This window comes from Chiloscyllium punctatum, chromosome 5 (genome assembly GCF_047496795.1).
Source record: "Chiloscyllium punctatum isolate Juve2018m chromosome 5, sChiPun1.3, whole genome shotgun sequence".
In the NCBI taxonomy this organism is placed as follows: Eukaryota; Metazoa; Chordata; class Chondrichthyes; order Orectolobiformes; family Hemiscylliidae; genus Chiloscyllium; species Chiloscyllium punctatum.
The window spans coordinates 136,451,482-136,473,669 of record NC_092743.1 but is presented as its reverse complement, the minus strand read 5'-3'; the positions used below and the strand labels follow the sequence as shown (position 1 = coordinate 136,473,669).

The 22,188-nt window shown below is 41.3% G+C and overlaps 1 protein-coding gene across 11 annotated transcripts in view; it reads right to left on the bottom strand.

Annotated features, from left to right (window-relative positions):
• ncoa2 (nuclear receptor coactivator 2) overlaps positions 1-19,450 on the bottom strand; it is a 308,555-nt gene extending 289,105 nt beyond the window's left edge. For 7 of the 11 annotated variants that reach the window (XM_072571432.1, XM_072571438.1, XM_072571441.1 and 4 more), the window contains exon 1: positions 19,312-19,450. The gene's annotated coding sequence lies outside the window, so the exon portion shown is untranslated. Of the gene's footprint in view, positions 1-19,266; positions 19,286-19,311 lie in introns of those variants that run through there. The other 4 variants (XM_072571440.1, XM_072571442.1, XM_072571434.1 and 1 more) reach the window with 3 other exon arrangements.
• Positions 19,451-22,188: the final 2,738 nt, after the last annotated feature.

Below are 22,188 nucleotides of genomic sequence, written 5' to 3'. Positions count from 1 at the left end.
GACAGCACATGGCCAAGTGTGACCAAGTAAAATCGTAAGTCAATGGGAGTAGAGGACAAAATTCTCCACTGGTTGGAAACATTTGATACAAAGGAAAATTACTGCAGTGGCTGGCGGTCAATCAAATCAGCAGCAGGGCATACTCAGGGTAAGCCTCCTATGCCCAATAACTTCAGCTGCTTCAATGACCAATTGTCCATCACAACATCAGAACTGTGGATATTCATTGATCATTAGAGTATTCACTTCCATTCTTAACATCTCAAATCCATGCATGCACCATTTAGACTTGGGCTGAGATTTTCTTATAATTAGACCATTGACCATACCACAATACTCACTGATAAGTAGCAATACCAGAAAATTACCATCTCCAATAAGAGGGATTCACACCATCACCCTTTGATATTCAACAGATTTACCATTGCTGAACTCCCACCATGAACTTACCATTGACCAGAAGTTAATGAGTTAGCCCCATCTCCCAACTTTTCAAAACCTGTCCACTTCCTACAAGGCAGAAATCAGGAACTTGATGGAAAATATTCTATTTACCTACATGAGTGCAGCTCCAGTAATTAGAGTTCACCAAACAAGATGAAGCAACCCATTTCAATCACACTCCAGCCACCACTACTAATATTCATCACCTTCCGCCACTGACGTGTACTGCATATCATTTGGAAGATGAATTGCAGCAACTCACCAAGGTTTCTCTGACAGCATGGTGTCTGTCAGCACCAGACTGATGGCTCAATGAGTAGCACTGCTGCCTCACAGGGACCGGGGTTCAATTCCAGCCTTACGTGATAGAGAATGTGTAAACTCCACACAATGTCTGTATGGGTTTCCTCCGGATGTTCCAGTTTCCTCCCACGGTCCAAAGATGTGCAGGCTAGTTGGATTAGCCATGAAAAGTGCAGGGTTACAGGGATGAGGTAGAGATGTGGGTCTGGTTGGGATGCTCATTGGGCAGGGGGTGTACTGAACGGGCTGAATGGACTACTTCCACGCTGTAAACATTGTACAATTCTATGACAATTTCCATACCTGCAAGTTTTCCCAAATCTCAGTATTCAGACTGGAAATCAAACCATCAATCCTTCATGGTTGCTGGGTCAAAATCCTGGAACTGTATTTCACAACACTTGAAATACCGAAATCAACACTGGCTGCAACAATTCAAGTTGGTATTTCACTTGGTATGTTTGTGTAAATTAGAGGGTGATCAAATCATGTCAGGGACAACCACGCCCCATAAATAAATCAGTATGTTACGAACCCTATATAGAGAGAATCTGATGATCCGAATAAACTTCAAACTTCTATCCCAGTACAACTTTTATTTGAATAAACTCTATGCCAAACTAGCTCAAGTAGTTAGCATCTGTTAGCAATTTGAACACAGCATTGAAAATGTGAGCAGAACTTAGCTTGGATAATGTCATAAAACAAAATTATAATGAACAAGTCTAAAAGATACTTCATAAATAAATTGGTTAGACAAGTTTTAGGCAGAACTTCAGTGTACGCTCACAAAACACAAGATGTCACATGGATATCAGTGATTGAAGTCACTAGTCAAAAGTAATCAGCACCTCCAAGTGGAAAAGAAGAAAGTCATTAAAACAGATTACTATTTAAATGAGAACATTCTTCACAACATTTTAATACATAATTTCCATCTAATTTTTTTACACAATTGCAAGATTTACAGACTTGCAAACATTTAACTTGCTTCAGAAATAAAAGATAATTTCAAAAGCATGTGTACTATTCCCTTGCTTAAAACTATAAAATAAGGTGCATCCAGGCCTGCAGCAATGTCATTCTAACTAGACAATATGATAGCATGGAGTGAACATCTTCTCAAAATGTTGTTTCCCCCTGGGAAAGCTGACAACCTCCTGTCTGGGCAACAAGGAAGCACCAGTCACGATTGTAAAACTTGCCCTGGAGGCAAACACCAGAGATTCAATCCCACAACAGAGTAGCACGGTGCTATCACAATTAAACGCACTAGAAATTCTCCTCAGGAAGTCTTCTTTACCATTAGTGGAAGAAGAGTAGCTTTAAAATTTGTTGTTCACAACTATTTAAAAACACTAATCAAAAGTTGATCATGGTTAGTAAGTTGGTGGATGACAAAGTTCGTGGTGTAGCAAACAGTGGAAAAAATGTTATTTAGAAGTACAACAGGATCTTGATCAACTGGGCTCATTGGGTAAGAAATGGCATATGGAGTTCAATTTAGATAATTGTGAGGTGATGCCTTTTGGTAAACCAAACCAGGGCAGGACCTATACAGCTTATGGTAGGGCCCTGGGGAGTGTTGTCAAACAGAGATCTAGGGGTGCAATTCCCTAGTTCCTTGAAAGTGGCATCACAAATAGACAGGGTGAAGGAAAGCATGCCAAATGCCTTCATCGGTTAGAGCACTGAGTATAGGAGTTGGGACATCATGCTGCAGCTGTACAAGACATTGGTAAGGCAGCATCTGGAGTATTGCTTACACATCTGGTCACCCTGCTGTAGGAAGGAGGTTATTAAACTGGAATGGGTGCAAAAAAAATTTAAAGGACATTAGGGTAGGGGAGTCCAAAAGTAGAGGGTATAAGGCGAAGGTAAAAGATTTAAGAAGGGCCTGAGGGGCAACTTTTACATATATATGGAACACGCCACGAGAGGAATTGGTACAGGAAAGTACAAGTACAACATTTAAAAGACATTTGGACAGATACATGGAGGGGAGAAGTTTAGAGGGATTTGGGCCAAATGCAGGCAAATGGGACTACTTCAATTTGGTCTGATTTGATTTATTGTCACATGTATCTTGGTACAGTGAAAAGTTTTGTTTTGCGTATTCTACAAGAAGATCATTACATACAAAGATCAGAGCATGATTGAAGAGAGCAAGGAATACAAAGTTATGGCTGCAAAGAAGGTACACAAAAAGCAAGATTAACAAGTTCAGGAAACCTGGTCGGCATTGACAATTTGGGCTGAAGGGTCCGTTTCCAAGTTGTGCGACTTTGAGAGATGTTGGAAATCAAAAAATCTGAAAATGCTAGAAACAGCATAGGGAAAAAAAAATGGAGGTGCACATTTGAGAGACGGGGAGGGTGGAAGGTGGGGGGAGAAAGAGAGGAGGATGGAGAAAATAAATTAAGTGAGAGACAGAGAGCTTAGCAGTCCATTTGTCTGGAATGAATTTCCTCTTGAAGGCCAGCACTTCTGCCTTCCTTCTTTGTATATGCATCTCCATTATAAACCCTATGCAAACTCAGTCCATAGAAACTGAGAATCCCTACAGTGTGGAAACAGGTCATTTGGACCAACAAGTCTACACTGACTCTCCGAACAGTAACCCACCGAAACCCATTCCTCTACATTTACCCCTGACTGATGCACCTAACCTGTACATCCCTGAACACTTTGAGCAATTTAGCATGTCTAATTCACCTAACCTGCACATTTTTGGATTGTGGGAGGAAATGGGGAGAACATGCCAACTCCACACATACAAGGCTAGAATCGAACCTGGGTGCCTGGAGCAGTGAGGCAGCAGTGCTAACCACTGAGCCACCATGTTTCAGTTTCATATGTAAGTAAAACAGGTTTATACATCTGCTGCAAGAGAACATTATGTTTGAACAGGTTAATGAGTTTGATTGCTACAACTCAGCCACTTTATTGTGTGCAACGTGATGAAGTGTGAGATGTGATGAAGTGTTAACAGTGCTAATCGGTCCCGTTAGATTCTGCAGCTGTGAGCTGTAAGAATTGAATTAGCTGTTAGTGACTTTGACTGAGGCGTCAAGTGGAGTGACAGATGGTACAAAAAAAGGACCATTTTCCTAATACAGCATTTAGAGAAATAATTTCAATCCCTGTAGTTTAAGAGGTTTTTCTCCAGTTAAAAAGTTTCTTTTTGTCTTAAAAAGAAGAAATACTTTGGTAAATTCTCAGTTATTTAACTTTATTATTTAATGCCAATTTAGCATTAGAATTACACTTTCAATACCAAATTGATAACATTCAAGTATATAAAAGCAGTCAATCCTGACATATTAGATTACGTTACATTACATACTTCCTCAATGTCTTTGGAAAGTATGTAACATCCACCATATCTTGTACAGATGCCCTTAGGCAGAAATCTGAAAGGCTCCGTATTGACCTCACAGCACCAGTCCCCATTGGCATCATCAGGGTAGTTTGCTTAGTCCTGTAAAAATTGGTGCCAATATAGACAGTCTAGTTAACTGTTGGTTAACTTGATAAACCTTCTTTTAAAAAGGGTCCTACTTCATGAAACGTGTTTATTTGCACAGAATTTTAAAAAAGTTACTTTTGTGCAACATGCCAACCATTTGTTATCCAATTGCTTCCTCATCCCAAAGAGAAATCATACTGCAAGGTTACATTTTTCACACGGTACCTCTTAGATTATTTCCTTACCCCAACAAAGCATTCAGCCTCATCCTCAAGTGAATGAGAAGTATAGTTATTAGAAAATTAAATAAAGCTTGGCTATCTTGCAGAAAATTTAAAAGCCACAATAAACAAAATCCTGCTTGACAAGAAAATGGTAATGCTGAGGCTATATGGCATCAACCCAGGTATCCATGAACAGGAAGGGAATACAGGGATACGGATCCTGCAAGTAAAGACAATTTTTAGTATGGAAGGGCAAAATATGTCAGGCTTGGAATGCCAAAGGACCTGTTCCTGTGCTGTATTGTTCTTTGTCCTCTGTATCCCAGTACCACAATGTCTGACACAGAAGCACAGAATCATAGAATCCCTACGAGCAGAAAGAGATCATCCCGTCTATCAGGTCTGCACCAAATCCCTAAAGAGGATCCCAACCAAACCAAACCCCCTACTCTATCCATGTAACTGCGCATTTACTACCCAGGCAAATCCACCTAGCCTGCACGTCCCACCGCTACAGGCAATCTAGCATGGCCAGTCCACCTAATCTGCACATCTTTGGACAGTGGGAAAAAACTGGAGCACCCAGCAAGAACTCTCACAACCAACTCCATACAGAGTCACCCAAGGCTGGAATCGAACCCATGTCCCTGGCACTGAGAGTTGCAGTGTTAACCACTGAATCACCATGCTGGCCCAAAGGAGTAACCATGTATTAGCTGGGAATGAAAGGTGAGCCAGCTAATACATGGCAGTTCTTTGTGGCAGACAAGAAGTGTACCAAAAACAGCAATGCTACCACTTATATTAGCAAAAGCAATTACATAGAATTGGCTCAATGGTCTTTAGTTGTCCACACTAGCTGAATTCATCCAGGATAGTAACAGCAATCTTTTGATACTTAAGTGTTATTCAATTACAATGTAGAGTCAGAGACGTAGAGCATGGAAACAGATCCTTCGGTCCAACCCATCCATGCTGACCAGATAGCCCAACCCAATCTAGTCCCACCTGCCAGCACCCGGCCCATATCCTTCCAAACCCTTCCTATTCATATACCCATCCAAATGCCTTTTAAATGTTGCAATTGTACCAGCCTCCACCATTTCTCTGGTAGCTCATTCCATACACGTACCACCCTCTGCGTGAAAAAGTTGCCCCTTATGTCTCTTTTATATCTTTCCCCTCTCACCATAAATCTATGCCTTCTAGTTCTGGACTCCCCGATCCCCAGGGGAAAGACTTTCTCTATTTATCCTATCCATGCTCCTCAATTTTGTAAACCTCTATAAGGTCACCCCTCAGCCTCCGCGCTCCAGGGAAAACAGCCCCAGCCTGTTTAGCCTCTCCCTGTAGCTCAGATCCACCAACTCTGGCAACACTCTTGTAAATCTTTTCTGAACCCTTTCAAGTTTCACAACATCTTTCCGATAGGAAGGAGACCAGAACTGCATGCAATATTAATTAAATTCCATCGTAGATTTCTAATTTGTTTACATTTAATGAATGTTCACGTGGCTCAACCTAATTTTATTTCTTCAAAATATCTATTTGATTACACCTCACAGCACACATTAGTCAATAAAAAAAAAAAGAGGATATAGCTCTACAGATAGCTTAAGATCTCTCCACCAAATGAGGTAGCTCACCCAGGCACTCTGACATTCCCAAAAATCAAAGTATTTACATTCACCTTTAAAGGATACTCTGATTTTAGGCTCTAGCACACTGAGTGGCTCAGTCAGCACCTGAACTACTGTGCTCTTCCAGCACCACTAATCCAGTTTTTACTACAAACAAACTGAGCAGCTTAAACATCACTTATTATGGAATGTATGGCAAGTAGCAAATATGGTCATGGGATGAGATGAGATTTTAAAATAACTCAATTAAATGTTAGCATGAATTGTAGTTACTGCTACATTTTAAATGTTCCAAAAACTTCTGTTTTTTCCGAACAAACTGATTAGTAATTAGTGGGCTACCATATGCATTTTTCTGAGAAATCAATAAAAAAAAAAGTCTTGTGTTTCACACAACCTCAGGCAATCCCAAAACAAAATTATAGGACTTCTGAAGCTTGGTCACTATAGCACATTTTTACAATCTGCCCAAACAGCTAAATTCATGGGAGCATAGGGTGGAGAATCCAAGTTTCCTGTGAGCATAATTCCCTTCTGATGGGAGTTTTAAAATGGTGGAATTACTCCCATCTTTTCTTCCTCTTCCCATCACAAATACCAAACCCTAAGACGTAACAACAAGACGACAATAACTTCTGGTGAATAATTAGTACAAATTAATGATGTACCATGTCTAAAGCCACATTTGTTTGGTTGATCCAATTAACAAAAGGTACAACACATGGAAACACAACAAAAAGACCTGTGACTGTCAGTCCACACAGAGTTAGCTGCTCTTTGCTCAAGTCACAGTTTGAACATTACAACTAGTTTCAGCACCCTTAACTCAGAGGTGGGGGTGGAGGAGCAACAGAGTTAAAAAATGTCAAATATTAACTTGGGCTCCTGTTCACTGATTTTCTAGAGATGTCCTTTGTAAATTTACTCTCTAGTTAAATGATTTGCTGATAAACTGACCAAAAACACCAGTAAAAAAAGCTATTTGATTGCGGTGTCGGAAGGTAATTGGATGTGTGAAACTACATCTCAGCAAGTCACTGTTTTTACAAAATTTGCCAACAAGCTCACCATTTTCGTTTTTTAAAACTTTAAAGCCATACAAATCCCAGTTTCACATACTATGCGTTTTAGTCACATGAATATTTTTACAATATTGCGATTGATGAACTTTGCTATATTATGCTAACAGCAACATTCCACCAAGCAACAGTCAACAGGCACCTGACTCCATTAGCACTTAATTACACAATAAGCTTCATGTAGATTAAACATTGTTGTTTCAGTGGTGAGTAATAAGTCACAGAACAATGGATTGTTATGCCACTGAAACTGTTTTATATACGTGATTCAAAGGCAGGAATGTAAGCAGCATTGGTTTATTTTTGTCCTGCCCTCAAGTTTTTGAATACCAGCTCTGAAACCTGTACACAATTATTCATTCATTCGGGGTCCTCCTCAATGGCTAAGCTAGTTTATCAAAGCAAGCGAACTGAGAAGATACTTGGCTGAAGTACTGGAGTGGTGTTTGTAGTTCCATGGGTACCAGAGGGAAAATGGGAACTATTTTTGTGAAACAGTTATGATGATCTGGAATGTGCTGCTTAAATGCGTTGGTGAAAGTAAATTCAATACTACCTTTCAAAAAAAAAAGGAAATTGGATAAATTTATGGAAGAGAAATATTTGCAGGGATGAGGAGGGGACCTGAAACAAAAATAGAGGTGGCTGGACTCACTGAATAGCTCCTTCAAAGAATTGACTCAGGCATGATGGGCCAAAGCACTTCTGCCCTCCTGGGCTGGAAGATTCCATGATTGGATGCATCATGGCAACAATATCACTAGATATAAAAGCAAATTATTGCAGATGCTGGAAAACTCAAATTAAAACAAAGCATGCTGAAAATTCTCGGCAGGTCAAGCAACATCTCTGGTGAGGGACAGAGAGTTAACATTTTGAATCAATGGTGACATCTCTCACAGTGTAGTCATGATGAACTGCCATAAATTCTTTAAACTCCAAAAGATTGCAACTCCAAGGTGTTCTTTCTTCCTCACCCGAAGCCCACCTTAATTTTCTTGGAATTCACAAAGACAGTGATGCAGAACCTCAGCAGTTTTACTTAGTTTTGACGATGCACCAAACAGACACTTTATTGGGGGTGGAGGAAGAAGACAAACTTGTGCCTGATCCTATCCTCACATCATCATATGGGTAGGCACCATTGTACTGCTGAGAGGAACGGGAACCCTAGCTGATTTTCATCTCCTTAACAGCCTAGAAAAGTAAACCTGATCACAATACTCCAATGCTACAGAAACAGAATCAGTCTAGACTCAGTGAACAAGGTGCCATTCTGATGTTTGTGTTTCAGCTCTCACCAGACAGATCTACTGCTACTGAGTCTCAGACAGTTCATGATGATTTTACACAGTGCAAAAAAAATCCAATTTATCTCACACCTCACCTGGCCTAAGGGCATCTCAGAACGTTGTATTCTGAATAAACTAATTTTGAAATACACAATCTACAAACAGCATCAAGATGAGTAATCTGTTTTTGGTGGTGTCGGATGAGGGATAAACATTATTTAGGATACCTCCACTCTTCTTTCAGTGGTGCTACTTCATATTCTACACCCATCCAAAAAGTTTTTTTTTGTCAAAAGTGATGGTTCTCCCAATAATTCTAAACTGAAATGGGAGCTACATTGCATTTACAAATCTTGGTGAAAGCCATAAGTGCAGAACCTCTTGATTTTGCACCACTATGCAAGGTTGAAAACTTCCATAATAAATCCAGAAAATGTTGGGAAAATTCAGGTCAGACAGAGAAAAACAGTTATTTTTGAACCATAAAGAGGCTCTGATGAAAAGTCTTGTTCAATTCAAAATATTAACTGGTTTCTCGCTCCAAAATGCTAAGTTTCTCCAACATTCTCAATTTTTATTTAAAATCTCCAGTATTCGCAGTACTTTGCTTTTATTTGAAAACTTTCATGACTGGCAAAGTCTATTTTGTAAACTACACCACTATATATAATAGTTATGGAAATTCAAGGAACAGCACAGTAAATAAAGCTCTGCAGTAAAACTGCCAATTTACTTTAAGTATCTCAGTGATCTGATCATTAAACACAATTATTGCATTTAGCTGTATTTTCTTACAATTTTCATATGCAATAAGTTTTTTGAAAAATCTAAACTTTCTCACATTTACAATAAATCTCTGAAGGAAATATTCTATGATATTTCTATGAAATTGTACTACTTATTTCTGGGCATGCGAATCTACACTATCTGTTCTGATGGGAGTAAAAGCAGAAATGCACTTAAATTAGAAAGATAAACATGATAAATACAGAGGCAAGCTAAGGCTTTGGGACATTTAAAATCGTGCAGCACATTCTAAAATAATAATCAAAGTTCGTTGTTCAGCTGCTTGCCTGAGTTCTGAATAATTATATAGCAAACATACATCGACACATACATTGAGGTTTAAAATCAGTAAAGAATTATATTTCAGCAATAAGTTCAAAGTTCAATTTAATTATTCTGGAAAAAGCATTTTGTTTCATTGGTTTTGTACCTTTCCCACACTACACTCTGTGCCATGGTGCCAAGGCTCAGTGATATCCCTCATGCATCAGAATTAGAAGTTTGTGGTTTCAAATTTCACTCCTGAAACTCAAGCACAAAATTTAGATTGACTGCAGAGCTCCAGAGTGTCAAACCAGCTAACTTTCAAATGAGACATTAAAACAGTTGGATGTTAAAACACCTGAAGCACTATTTTGAAGAAAATCAGAGCTCTTCCCCAAGTTCTTTCTAATATTTACCTCACATCCAAAACTGCAAAACAATCACTGGTCATGGTCTTTTTTTTAAAAAACATTCACATAGTGTGGGTGTCAATAGTTCGGCCAGCATTTATTGCCCATAGGGCAGGTAAGAGTCAGCCACATTGCTGTGGGTCTTAGAGTCTGAAGTCAGATCAGGTAGGGACACCAGTTTCCTTCCCTTAAGGAAGGAGATGGGTTTTTCCAACAATCAACAATTCACAGTCATCATTAGACTTTTTATTCCAGTTTTTTTTAAATTGGATTCACATTCCACCATCTGTCATGGCAGGATTCATAGTGGAATACTGAGCATTGAATTAACAGCCCAGCGATAATACCACTAGGCCAGGACTTTGTTGATTGCATATTAACTACCATGTTTCCTACGTTACTCAATTCTTCATTTTACTGCTGCTTTCCACATTATGCCACATAAAAATATTCTTGTACTAATCGAAATCTTAAATTTATCACTCAATCCACCCAATTGCAGTATTGTTAAAACAGTGTTCCTTTTCCCAACCCAGCACAGTACTTTGACAAACTGTAATAAAACAGAATAGCAATTTATTGTCCTTTACAATTCAGCACCATTTTAGTTACAGAAATTATAAAAAGGACCAACTGAGACAAAAAGTTAGGACAAAGTTGATCTTTTGTTTCCTCCATGGCAGTCTGGGTTTATGGACCGACTACAGGATGCCACTGCTGAAGCTGGCTGTGAGGTCACCAAAGCAGGGAATTATCCAGCAGCACAAGGGAAAATTAGAAAATACCAGAAACGCGTCCACGTTACATAACTGCTTTCTTTCAGCTTATCGCAGAATTCAGAAGTAAAAAAGGTAAAAAGATTCATAAGTGAAGAATTGTACTAAATAGTTACAAATAGTACACAAGCACTCTGGAAAAACTTCTGATTTAAGTATTGTAAGCGTTGGCTAATCCCATTTTCTTCAGTAAATATAACCGGCATTACCCACATTAAAATAAACATTTATAATTATAGCACAATGTAACAAACTGGGCTTGTAGATTGTGGAACCATGCCTGGTGTATTAATAGGAACTTTTCCAACTGGCACAAGGGCTTTTAATATATCTGATGAAGTGGCAGCCAGGAAAGGAGGTGAGTTTCAGGAAGTGTTGAAAAATAAGGAGGAAAGACAGGAAAATAAGATCAGATAGACCTTGAAGCTGAGACCTGTGTATCTTTAAAAATCACCCGCCCAAAGTCAAGCCAAAAGGTGGTACATATAGTTTGCTGTTTAGTACTAGTCTATTTTCTTAACTTACGAAGAGCAAATAACTCCCACAATTTCTAGATTCAGCGCTAAGGGTAAATAAGTAATTTCCTTCAAGAGGAAAAAGATTCAGCATTTCTGCCTGCTTGACAAAATAATAGCTTCTTATACATTAGGTCCTGAAGTCCATATAAAAGGGAATATGCCTTTCAGATATAGAAAAACTACACGGTAATCCAACTGTTCTGTTAACAGCAACACAAAAAGAATGCACGTTACAGAAAATACTGTTACATTATTACAATATCTACCAAAAAGTTGATCAGAGAAAAAAAAAGTTAGATAAATAAATTTTAAAAAGTCAATTTCACCTATGATCCCTCTGCTACATTTCCGACTTTGAATATATAAAAAGGGAGAGGGAGAGGAAAACTGAAAACAATATTTTACTATGGAACAGAAAGAAAAATAGGAGAAAGAGTCAACACAAATCAGATACATCAATCTTATTACAATGCAACATTGCTGGAAGCCTTGGAATAAGTTTCCAAGTAGCCTGTCATCCACAGAATACAACATACCAAGTGGGAAAAAAAAACTCACTTGCAGCTCAAATAAAAACATAATTAATGCAGTTTCAAAGTTAATTTCTTCCATTAGTGGAACTTCACCCCACATTAACTAATCAAGATCTGCAGATACTGAGTATCCGAAACAAAATCAAAGTGCTGGAGAAACTCAGCAAGTCTGGCAGCGTGTAGAACGACAAACAAAGTTAACACTGAGTTCAGAGACCCTTTGTCAGAACAAAATCAAGTGGCATTTATGCTGATGACAAGGTAGCAAGGCGGCGGCGGCGGGGTGCAGGTAAACAGAGTGCAGTGAGATGGAACCCAGAGAAAAGAATGGAGCAAAAGGGATAAGAAAATTTTTTTAAAAAGCTAAATGACAAGCCAAGAGAGATAGAGAATGCTAACGAGAAGTGCTTGAAAATGGGTCGACTGTACTGGGGAGCAACCCATACAAAACAGGATCTAAGGGTGTAGGTTGCAGGCTAACGAACACAGGTGGTTATTGTTAGACTCTGTTGAATCTTGAAGGCAGCAAGGTACCGAGGTGGAAGATCAGGTACTGTTCATCTTGCATGCATTAAGCTTTGCCTGGAGCAAAATAGCAGACCAGAGAACGAAATGTTGACAAGGCAATGCAATGGGTGTATTAATGTGGCATATACTGGATTATTGGTGCTGGAAGAGCACAGCAGTTCAGGCAGCATCCAACGAGCAGCGAAATCGATGTTTCGGGCAAAAGCCCTTCATCAGGAATAAAGGCAGTGAGCCTGAAGCATGGAGAGATAAGCTAGAGGAGGGTTGGGGTGGGGAGAGAGTAGCATAGAGTACAATGGGTGAGTGGGGGAGGAGATGAAGGTGATAGGTCAAGGAGGAGAGGGTGGAGTGGATAGGTGGAAAAGGAGATAGGCAGGTTCGACAAGTCCGGACAAGTCAAGGAGACAGTGCTGAGCTGGAAGTTTAGAACTAGGGTGAGGTGGGGGAAGGGGAAATGAGGAAGCCGTTGAAGTCCACATTGATGCCCTGGGGTTGAAGTGTTCCGAGGCGGAAGATGAGGCGTTCTTCCTCCAGGCGTCTGGTGGTGAGGCCCAGGACCTCCATGTCCTCGGCAGAGTGGGAGGGGGAGTTGAAATGTTGGGCCACGGGGCGGTTTGGTTGATTGGTGCGGGTGTCTCGGAGATGTTCCCTAAAGCGCTCTGCTAGGAGGCACCCAGTCTCCCCAATGTAGAGGAGACCACATCGGGAGCAACGGATACAATAAGTGATATTAGTGGATGCGTAGGTAAAACTTTGATGGATGTGGAAGGCTCCTTTACGACCTTGGATAGAGGTGAGGGAGGAGGTGTGGGCGCAGGTTTTACAGTTCCTGCGGTGGCAGGGGAAAGTGCCAGAATGGGAGAGTGGGTCGTAGGGGGGTGTGGACCTGACCAGGTAGTCGCGCGGAGGGAACGGTCTTTGCGGAAGGCGGAAAAGGGGTGGGGAGGGAAATATATCCCTGGTGGTGGGGTCTTTTTGGCGGAAATGTCGGCGGATGATTTGGTTTATGCGAAGGTTTGTAGGGTGGAAGGTGAGCACCAGGGGCGTTCTGTTCTTGTTACGGTTGGAGGGGTGGGGTTTGAGGGCAGAGGTGCGGGATGTGGACTAGATGCGTTGGAGAGCATCTTTAACCACGTGGGAAGGGAAATTGCAGTCTCTAAAGAAGGAGGCCATCTGGTGTGTACTATGGTGGAACTGGGAGCTGCTCGTTGGATGCTGCCTGAACTGCTGTGCTCTTCAAGCACCACTAATCCAGTATTTGCTTTCCAGCATCTGCAGTCATTGTTTTTACCTCCTGTATTAAAGTGGCAGGCAACTGGAAGCTAAGGGACATTTTACAGGTGACTGTGTTTTGTTTCCTAGTATACAGGAAACTACATTGTGATGAATGAATAGAGTGAAGTGCAGGGAAATCACTGCCTCACCAGGAAGTTGTGTCTGGGGCTTTGGATAAGGAGGAGGAATTGAGTACACAGTCAGGCATTGCATCTTCTACAATTGCATGAGAAGATGCCGTGGGAATGCAGGCAGTGGAGCAGGAATGGACCAGGGTAGAGGGACACTTGAATTGTCACAACCGAATTATGATTTTTCAATTGGTCTATAAATTTACATTTCAGGTGAGCAGATGCTAAGAATGAAATGCTATAAAGAAACAATTGGGGCTTATTAAAAATCTTTTCCAAAAATTGACAGAGACCCTATCCTTGAAACAAAGTAACAAAAAAATTCCGGACGAAAGAAAGTGGAAACAGTAAGGGAGGGAAAAAAAATGTGCAACAAATTGCAGAACACACAAAACAGGGGTTCAAACCCAATCACTGCAGAATAGGAACTTCAATAACAGTTTTCACACTAAATTTACAACACAAATATGTGATTGATGAAGTGGACACAAGTATTGGACTTCCATTAAAACCCAACGGGTACACTCGCATCATCCGGGAAAGATAGCTACCAAACATAACCAAATCAAGCCTATAATTGACCCTAGCCTGGCTGACTCGAAACTGTATTCTAAATAGACCTACTATTAATTGTACTGTTCCATATTTTAGAAAGCGTACTTCTGGAGGCAACTTAAGATGGATAAATAAGCTGGCAGCCCACCTCCCAAGAACTATTTCTGAAAGAAACACAGGAACAAGTGCCAGCCACTATTTGACAACAGCTGATCTGTACCATACCAGTACAGGCAGGATCTGAACAAGGTTCTGTACAACAGAAAGCACTGCACAATGAAAGGGATTGGAAAGCCTTGTAGATTTTACTCTGAAACTGAAGGTAAATAGGATTCAGGCTGACAAGTTCCTTTACAGCTGTTGGAGGAATTGTTGAGAGGACTGAAAATCTCTTCAGTAAGTTTGGGAGATAATGATGGATTAAATAAGATCTCATTTGAAAAAGGACACATCATAAGAAACCAAGTTATGCTTGGGAGAATTGACTGTTCTAAGGAGGTTAAACAGCTAAATGGATCAAGCTAGGTTAATCTTGATTTTCAAGACGACATTTTGCATAACCGCAAATGACTGAATAATTCACACAGAACGGTAGCAAATGAGTTCCTTTTTGAGGACTTTCATGGTCTCAGAGCATCCTAAAGCATTTTACATCCAAGAAAGTACTTTTTGTTGTACAGATGTTCTTGTCATGTTTCAAAAAAAGGAAACCTTGTTTTAAGGCCAGTTTGATTATAGCTAACGGATAGTGCCTCAGGCAAAAGGCTTTCAAGTTTTTTTTTTAAATCACTTGTACAACGAAAGGGAAGTGGTCAGTTCTCCCAGCTCAGCTTTCTCTGGTTTGGTTTGTTTAGCAAACAGTGGTGTTGTGAAGCCACTGGACCCAAAGAAGCAGGTCCTGGCTGGTATACTCTCTCACTGAGTTCTCACCTCAAAAACCCTGTGTTTGATTTTACCTTTTGAACCAAGGGGGGCTTAATGAGAATTGTTGCAAGTATTGGGAACAGCATCATTCATTTAGTATAACTGGTTGGGTTTCAGATAAGTTACTCTATATTCTGTTCTCTTTTGTTTGTGTTTCATTTGGCAATCTTGTAAGTAAATTGTTTAGCTTAAAACTAAGTGGTTTGACCAACTACATCACTCCTGCAATATCCGTGCTATCCCTGTTTAAAACAATTAGCAAAGTTAGGGTCTGAGCTACTTTCTTGAAATGCTTTGAGGTAGTCTGGCCTGGTCTATACCAAACCTCTTGCTTATCTTCAAATGAGAGCCTTGGGTCTTTTGCATCCAACGGAGACTCAGTTGGAGCTTGCTGAAATGTCTCATTCAACAAATGGCATCTCTGATAACTAATTAAATTTACACAGAAACTTAACATAGTAAAACTACACATAATACATCACAGATGGAGAAACAAAGTCAGACACCTAACCAAAGACAGAAACATTAAGACATGTAACCAATAGCTTGTTCAAGGAGACAGGTTTTATGAACCTGCAACACAATCTACAGGCAAGAATGTTAACTCTGAACTGTAGCTGACAACTGGGCAACAAAGAGTCACATGTCAGAATGAAAACTAATCATTGATGCAGTCCCAAGGGTCAAGTGTTGGAGTTACTATTACATACAGAAATGGAATATTGATCAAGCTAATTAAATTTATGGTTGACAAAACTGGGAGCAAACCAAAGAGATATCTAGATATATCTGATCAACAGGAAAAAAAAAGATAAAAGTCACAATATTAGTCAGAGGTAAAAGTATAGTTTATAAAGAAAGATGATCACGATTGAGGCAAACGAGTATATAGGTAGTTCAATTAAGCCTAGAGTTCAACATTCACAAATGGAGAGAAACTAAAGTTAGCAATGCAACCGAATATGTCATGTGGAACTGCATCTGAAGTACTTGCTCAATTTCTGTACAAACATTGACAGGAAAGATGTAAAGCAAATGAAGGGAGTTCAGGAATGAGTTGAGGAAAGAGTATCTATCTGGGGTGTCATCCTCCAAAAGGGGCTTAGGAACAGCAATTTCTGATTTTCATCAATATAGAACATTTCAGTACCAGAAATAATTACGTCAGTCATATTTGTTAAGCAGGATACACATTTAAAGTTACAAATTTTAGAAAATTTGTTTCAACGAGTGGGTGAAAGAATGAAGGTACAGGGTACTGACATATTTGGTAGCATTAAAAAATTAATGGCTATTTTGAAAATGATCTATGGCTATTAACGTGTTAAAAGTGCGTGCAAGGTAGCTAGGTAAACCAATTTTTCCCCTAATCTAAGCAATAATAAAATGGGTCCTGAATAATTATAGCTTTAGTAAATTCTCCAGGGAGAACCCCCTGACAGTTTAGCTGGTAATTACAGCATTGATGAAGCCAATCAAAAACAGTACCAGCCCAAAATAAATCTCTGGCCTGTGCAAAATTAATTCATGAATAAGGAGAAGTCAGTCACTACAGCTACTTAGATCACCTTTATTTTTTTTTAAACCTAAACTAAGATCCAAGCCACAGTATCAAAATTTTCTGCATGGGTGGGTCACAGCAGTGTGCACTATCTACAAGATGCACTGCAGAAATTTAAAAGGTGTTTTGGACAGCATCCTCCAAACCCACGACTACTTCCAACTAGAAGGACAAGGGTAGCAGATACATGAAAAAAAAACTACCACCTTCAAGTTCCCCTCCAAGCCATTCATCATCCTAACTTGGAAATATATTGTCTTTCCTGCACCGTCACTGGATCAAATTCCTGGTCTTCCCTCCCTAAAAGGGCATTGTGGGTCAACCCACAGCAGGTGGACTGCAGTGGTTCAAGAAGGCAGCTCACCAGTAGCTTCTCAAGTGCAACTCGGACAGGCAAAAAATGCTGGTCAGCCAATGATGCCCAAAATCTCTCAAATAAATAAGAGTGCCTATAATGCACTGCTGGAGGTGGTGGTGGAAGCTGGCATATTAGCTATGTTTAAGGCATATCTTGACAGAAGTGCAAATGGGTGGCTAACAGAGGGATTGAAATCACGCATGGGCAGTAAGCAAGTATTAGGAATCAGCACAGACTTGTCAGGCCTGTTCTGCATTGCATTGACAGTTCAATGGCTAATTCTGAACAATTAAACATAATTGTGGACCCAAACAAAGTCAAAATCAATCACATTTGAGAAACATTTCTTTTATATCAGCAATAAAAAAAACACTTCTAAATTGCAATGTGAAAAAAGGAGAAAGGGACAGAAAGTTTGCAATAACATCTTCGCAGCCTTTCTGCAATCGATCCCCAATGCTTTTCCACTTCTCGTTTCTGAACACTAGCCACCACACTGATGAAGGAGCAAAAGAAACCCCCAAAAAACTTCAACAACAAATAAAAATGTGGTGCCTGGTGGACATATGATAAAAAGGAGGAATTAAAGAAGCTTTACGCTGCTGAATGTAGATTGACCAGGATTAGTTATTTTCAAGTTGCCCAGAATCTGCCATTATTCCCAGTTTTAAAATCACTGTTGTATCGGGGGGGGGGGGGGGGGGGGGGGGGGTTGCAGTGGGTGAGATGTGAAGCAGGGTGCGCTTCGAGGGGTCGGCCTGGGGTGCAAGAGGAGACGGCAAAGGGAGCTGAGGGAGGATGTTGAGAGGTAGGGGGTCTGGGGAAAGGGAGACTAGGGGACAAGAGGCTACTGAAAAGGGAGCTGAGTGAGGGGAGAGGAGGGGTGTGGGGGATTTGAGGGGTGGGGGTCTTGGGTACAGGAGGGGAGAAAAGGAGCTAGGTTTGGAGGGGTTGAGAAGTAGGTGGACAGGAAAGAAAGAGAGCAAGGTATAGGAGGGGGGGGGTTGAGAAGTGGGGGCTCAGAGAGGAGAGGATTAAGAGGTGACAGGATCTGAGGGACGGGAGAAGAGAGAAAGGGAGCTGGGAGAGGGGAGGTATAAGGAAGACAGAGGGAGTTGGGAGGGAATGAGAGGCAACGGGGCAGACTGGTCGGGAGCTAAAGAGAGAGAGAGAGAGAGGGTCTGAGACAGATGGAATGGGGGTTGGCAAGCTGATAGAGAAAGAACAGGGGGGAACTCGGAGATGGATGTGTCGGGGATAATCACACCCTCCCCAACAACTAGCGTACTTGGGAGCTGTAGTCCAGCGTCGCCAATCGGCAACACATGCGCGGGGAGGAAACCACCCTGCCAAACTACATCTCCCGAAAGGCAGTGCGAATATGGTCGAGGCGCCTGCGCACTGGGCACACAGCTCATGGTGTTTATCACTACTGTTGATGAACCAGTGACAGCGCAACCGAACTTCAAACTGGGGGGGGGGGTAGAAGTCTTGCCCCGCCCTCTCCCCAGCACCGTCAGTGGCGATTGGCCGAGACCGCCGCGCCGAAGCAGCGGAGGCTTTCAGACTGGTCGGACTGGCCACCCATCAACGGCGCGCCGGACGTTTCCGTTGAAGTTAGGTTGAGAAACCAAAAGCAAAATCTCGCATTTTGGAGAAATTCTTAACCCAATTAAAAAGAGAAACCAAGCGGCTCCCTCCCTCTCGGCAGCGGCTCCTAGCCCCTGAACAGCCAGTTAACAATAATAATTGAAAAAAAAACAAAAAAAAAACACGCGCGCGCGCAAGAGTAACATCCACGACACGCAGGACATTGCAGGTCTTTTTTTCCCCCCGAAAAAAAAAACAAACACACTTTAGTCACCTCGACGGAGAAGTTGAGGGGTTTGAGGAGGGGGAGGTTCTCTTACCCTCTGGAGAGTTCCAGTCGGAGCGCCGACTTGGAAGCTTCTAGAACCCCCCCCGACCCCCTCACTTTCTTTTATTGCGGGGGGGAGCAGTGAAACCGGCTGCACGAGAGCACCTCCCCGCCCGACCCCAGGCCAACTGTTGTCCGAACGGACCCACGCCGCCGCCGCCTCCTCCTCCTCTCCCCTCCCCGTCTTTCTCAGCCCCAGGTAATAATAATATTTTTTTATGCACATATGTCATTATTTTTAAACATTAAAAGCAACAACAAAAAAAACACACACACACAGGATCAGCTGTCCGGCCCGATTTACCGGGAGGCTGCCGACTCACCGGTTGGAAACGGGCGGCCGGTGGGTCGGTCAGCAGGAGCAGCGCTTCACCGTCGGGCTGACCTTCGTCTGTGAAGAGGGACTCTCCCAACTGTCCGCCATGATGCTCCGTGTGTATTTAAATGGCAACTTCCCACAACCGAGAGAGCGGAGGGGGGGAGGGACACACACAGACAGTGACAGGGGGGTGGGGTAGGGGGGAGGAGGCGGGACGGCCATGGAGCCGCCCGGCAGACCGACCGATCGGGAAACGACGACAACAACAACAACGTCGACGGAACATGCTCCTCTTTTCCTTTTTTTGCCTCTCTCTCCCCCTCTTTTCCTTTTCTTCCTTGTTTCCTTCTTTGGTTTTATTCGTTGTTTCTTTTTTCTCTTGTTTTCTTTCCTCTTTTTCCCTTTCTTTTTTCTCTTTTCCTTTCTTTTCTTTCCTCTTTTCCTTTCTTTTCTTTCCTCTTTTCCCTTTGTTTTTCCCTCTTTTCCTCTCTTCTTTCCTCTTTCCCTTTTTCTTTTCCTCTTTCCCTTTTTCTTTTCCTCTTTTTTCTTTCCTCTTTCCTTCTTCCTCTTTTCCTCATTTTCTTCTTTCCTCTTTCCCTCTCTCTTTCCTCTTTCCCTTCCTCCCTTTCTCTTTCCTCCTTTTTTCTTTCCTCCTTTTTCTCTTTTCCTCTCTTTTTCCTTCTTTCCTCTTTTCCCTCTTTCTCTTTTCCTCTCTTTCCATTTTTTCTCTTTTTTTCCCCTCACCTTCCTCCCCCCCCCGTTCCTTTTTCCCTTTTTTCTCTTCTTTCTTTTTTGCTCTTCTTCCTCCTTTTCATTTTTCTTCTCTTTACAAGCCCTGATGAAAAGTCCCATGCAGAAATACAAAAAGCCCTCACCTTCCCAATAAATAAATAAAACCTTTGTCACCTATCAGGAAAGGTGTCAGCTGTGTGGAACTGTCTTTCCTTGAAAACTGTCCTCTTTCTGTTTTATGACTGACACCATTCCTCCTGTTCTGGACCCTAAAAGCTTTCACTCTGCTGTCCCTCTCTCACTTTACCTCCATATAGATGCTGCTGAGTTTCTCCAACAATATTTTTTTCTCTTTGTTTTCTCATTCCCCTCTAATCGGGCCATGATGTCTCCATAACCTGTATAAGGTTCTCTCTATTTAGTTTGTTGATTTAGCTTGTGACTGATAGCTTGGGAGTGTGGAAAATTCAAAAGTGGCCAAACTATTGGTGTGACCAAACAATGAGAAAAAAGTGAACGTCTATGCTCGGTTGTCATTTTAGGGAAATAGTCACCAGATAAGGTACCTTACTCCAATTAAATTCATTGCCAAATAAGTACAAATGCTCTGTTTCAGAGCAGGATGAAGTGCCTTGTACTCAGAGTTATACAGCATGGAAACAGCCCCTTTGGTCCATCTAGTTCATGCCAACCATAATCCCAAATTAAACTCATCCCACTCGCCTGCTCCTGGCCCACATCTTTCCTATTCATGTACTAATCCAAATGTTTTTAAACGTTGTAATTGTGCCCACCACTTCAGGAAGTTCATTCCACATGCAAACCACCCTGTGTATAAAAACAATTGCCCCTTCATGTCTTTTTTAAAACTCTCTCCTCTCGCCTTAAAAAAAGTACCCCCTAGTGTTGAAATCAACAAGTATGAGTGGGGCTGTGCAATGTGACAGGTCCTAACAGCAGATTGGCATTCCTCCCCACCACCCCCCAACCAGGCAAACTAGTTTTAAATTCATCGACATTTCTGGCTTCAGTACATGTGAGTCTACCCTCACCCACTGCCCCAAATGCCACAGGACTGTGCAGTTTGCCAATCACAGTGAAAACACCCAACGGTCACCACAATGTTTGAATAATGAAGGCTCCTGTGATTATAAGTCTGTAGCCAACCACTGATGTTGGGATCCTGTGGATGTCCCAGGAGACGGATCAAACTGCAGGCTGATGTAGGTGAATGTCAGGCTGGATGCAGTTTAGAAAACATCTTCACCCAGTTTACCCCAAAAGCTAGAGCCCAAGGAACAGAGAGTTCAGGCTGTAGTGCTGGAGAATGTTACAATAATAGGAAGTTCCAAGGCCATGAAAGTATTTAAATAGTAGGATGAGAATTTTATGTATTATACAGTTACACTTTGGGATTCAGATGTCTCTTCAGAAACAAAGATTGTTCATGTCCTATTAGGAGTCATGTACATAAGTAATGTGGACACAAATAGATTTGCAAACAAGTAACGAGATTCAGCCTTTAGAAACTTCTACATTGGTACTATGAAATGTAGAGGAGGGGAATTTTTCAGGCTTAATTTGCATTTGTGTTTAGCATTTTTAAAGGTACAAAAATATCTCAAGGCACTTCAGAGACATAATTAGAGAAAAGTAGATGATAAGCTGGTGAAGGATGTTGTAGGAGGCGATGAGTTAACGTTTAAAGAGGTCTTAAAGAAAACTTTGAGGTGGAGAGGATTAGGGAGGAAATTACAGTCTTGACTGGGAAAGCTGTAAACATAATTATCAACTTTAGGGCAGAGTGTTACACAAGTCCAGGGTCAGAGAAATGTCATATCTTATTGTTTATTTGGGGTGGGGGGATTGTCAGGCTGGCGTGAGGCTGTGAAACATTTACTCACATGGATGACAATTTTAAAATGGCGTTATGTTGCAACTGAGACCTATGGTAAGTCATCAAGGACAGGTTTAATTGGACAGTAGATTTCCAGATAAAATTTATTGTTTTCATTGGTCTTTAAATGTAAACTATTCATGTGAATTGTTAATATTTGGGGAAGGAAGAATCCGATATCCAAAAACAGAAGGAGCAGTTTTAAGCACATATTCATACAGTGTTTTACCCTAAGCTCATGACATTAGTATG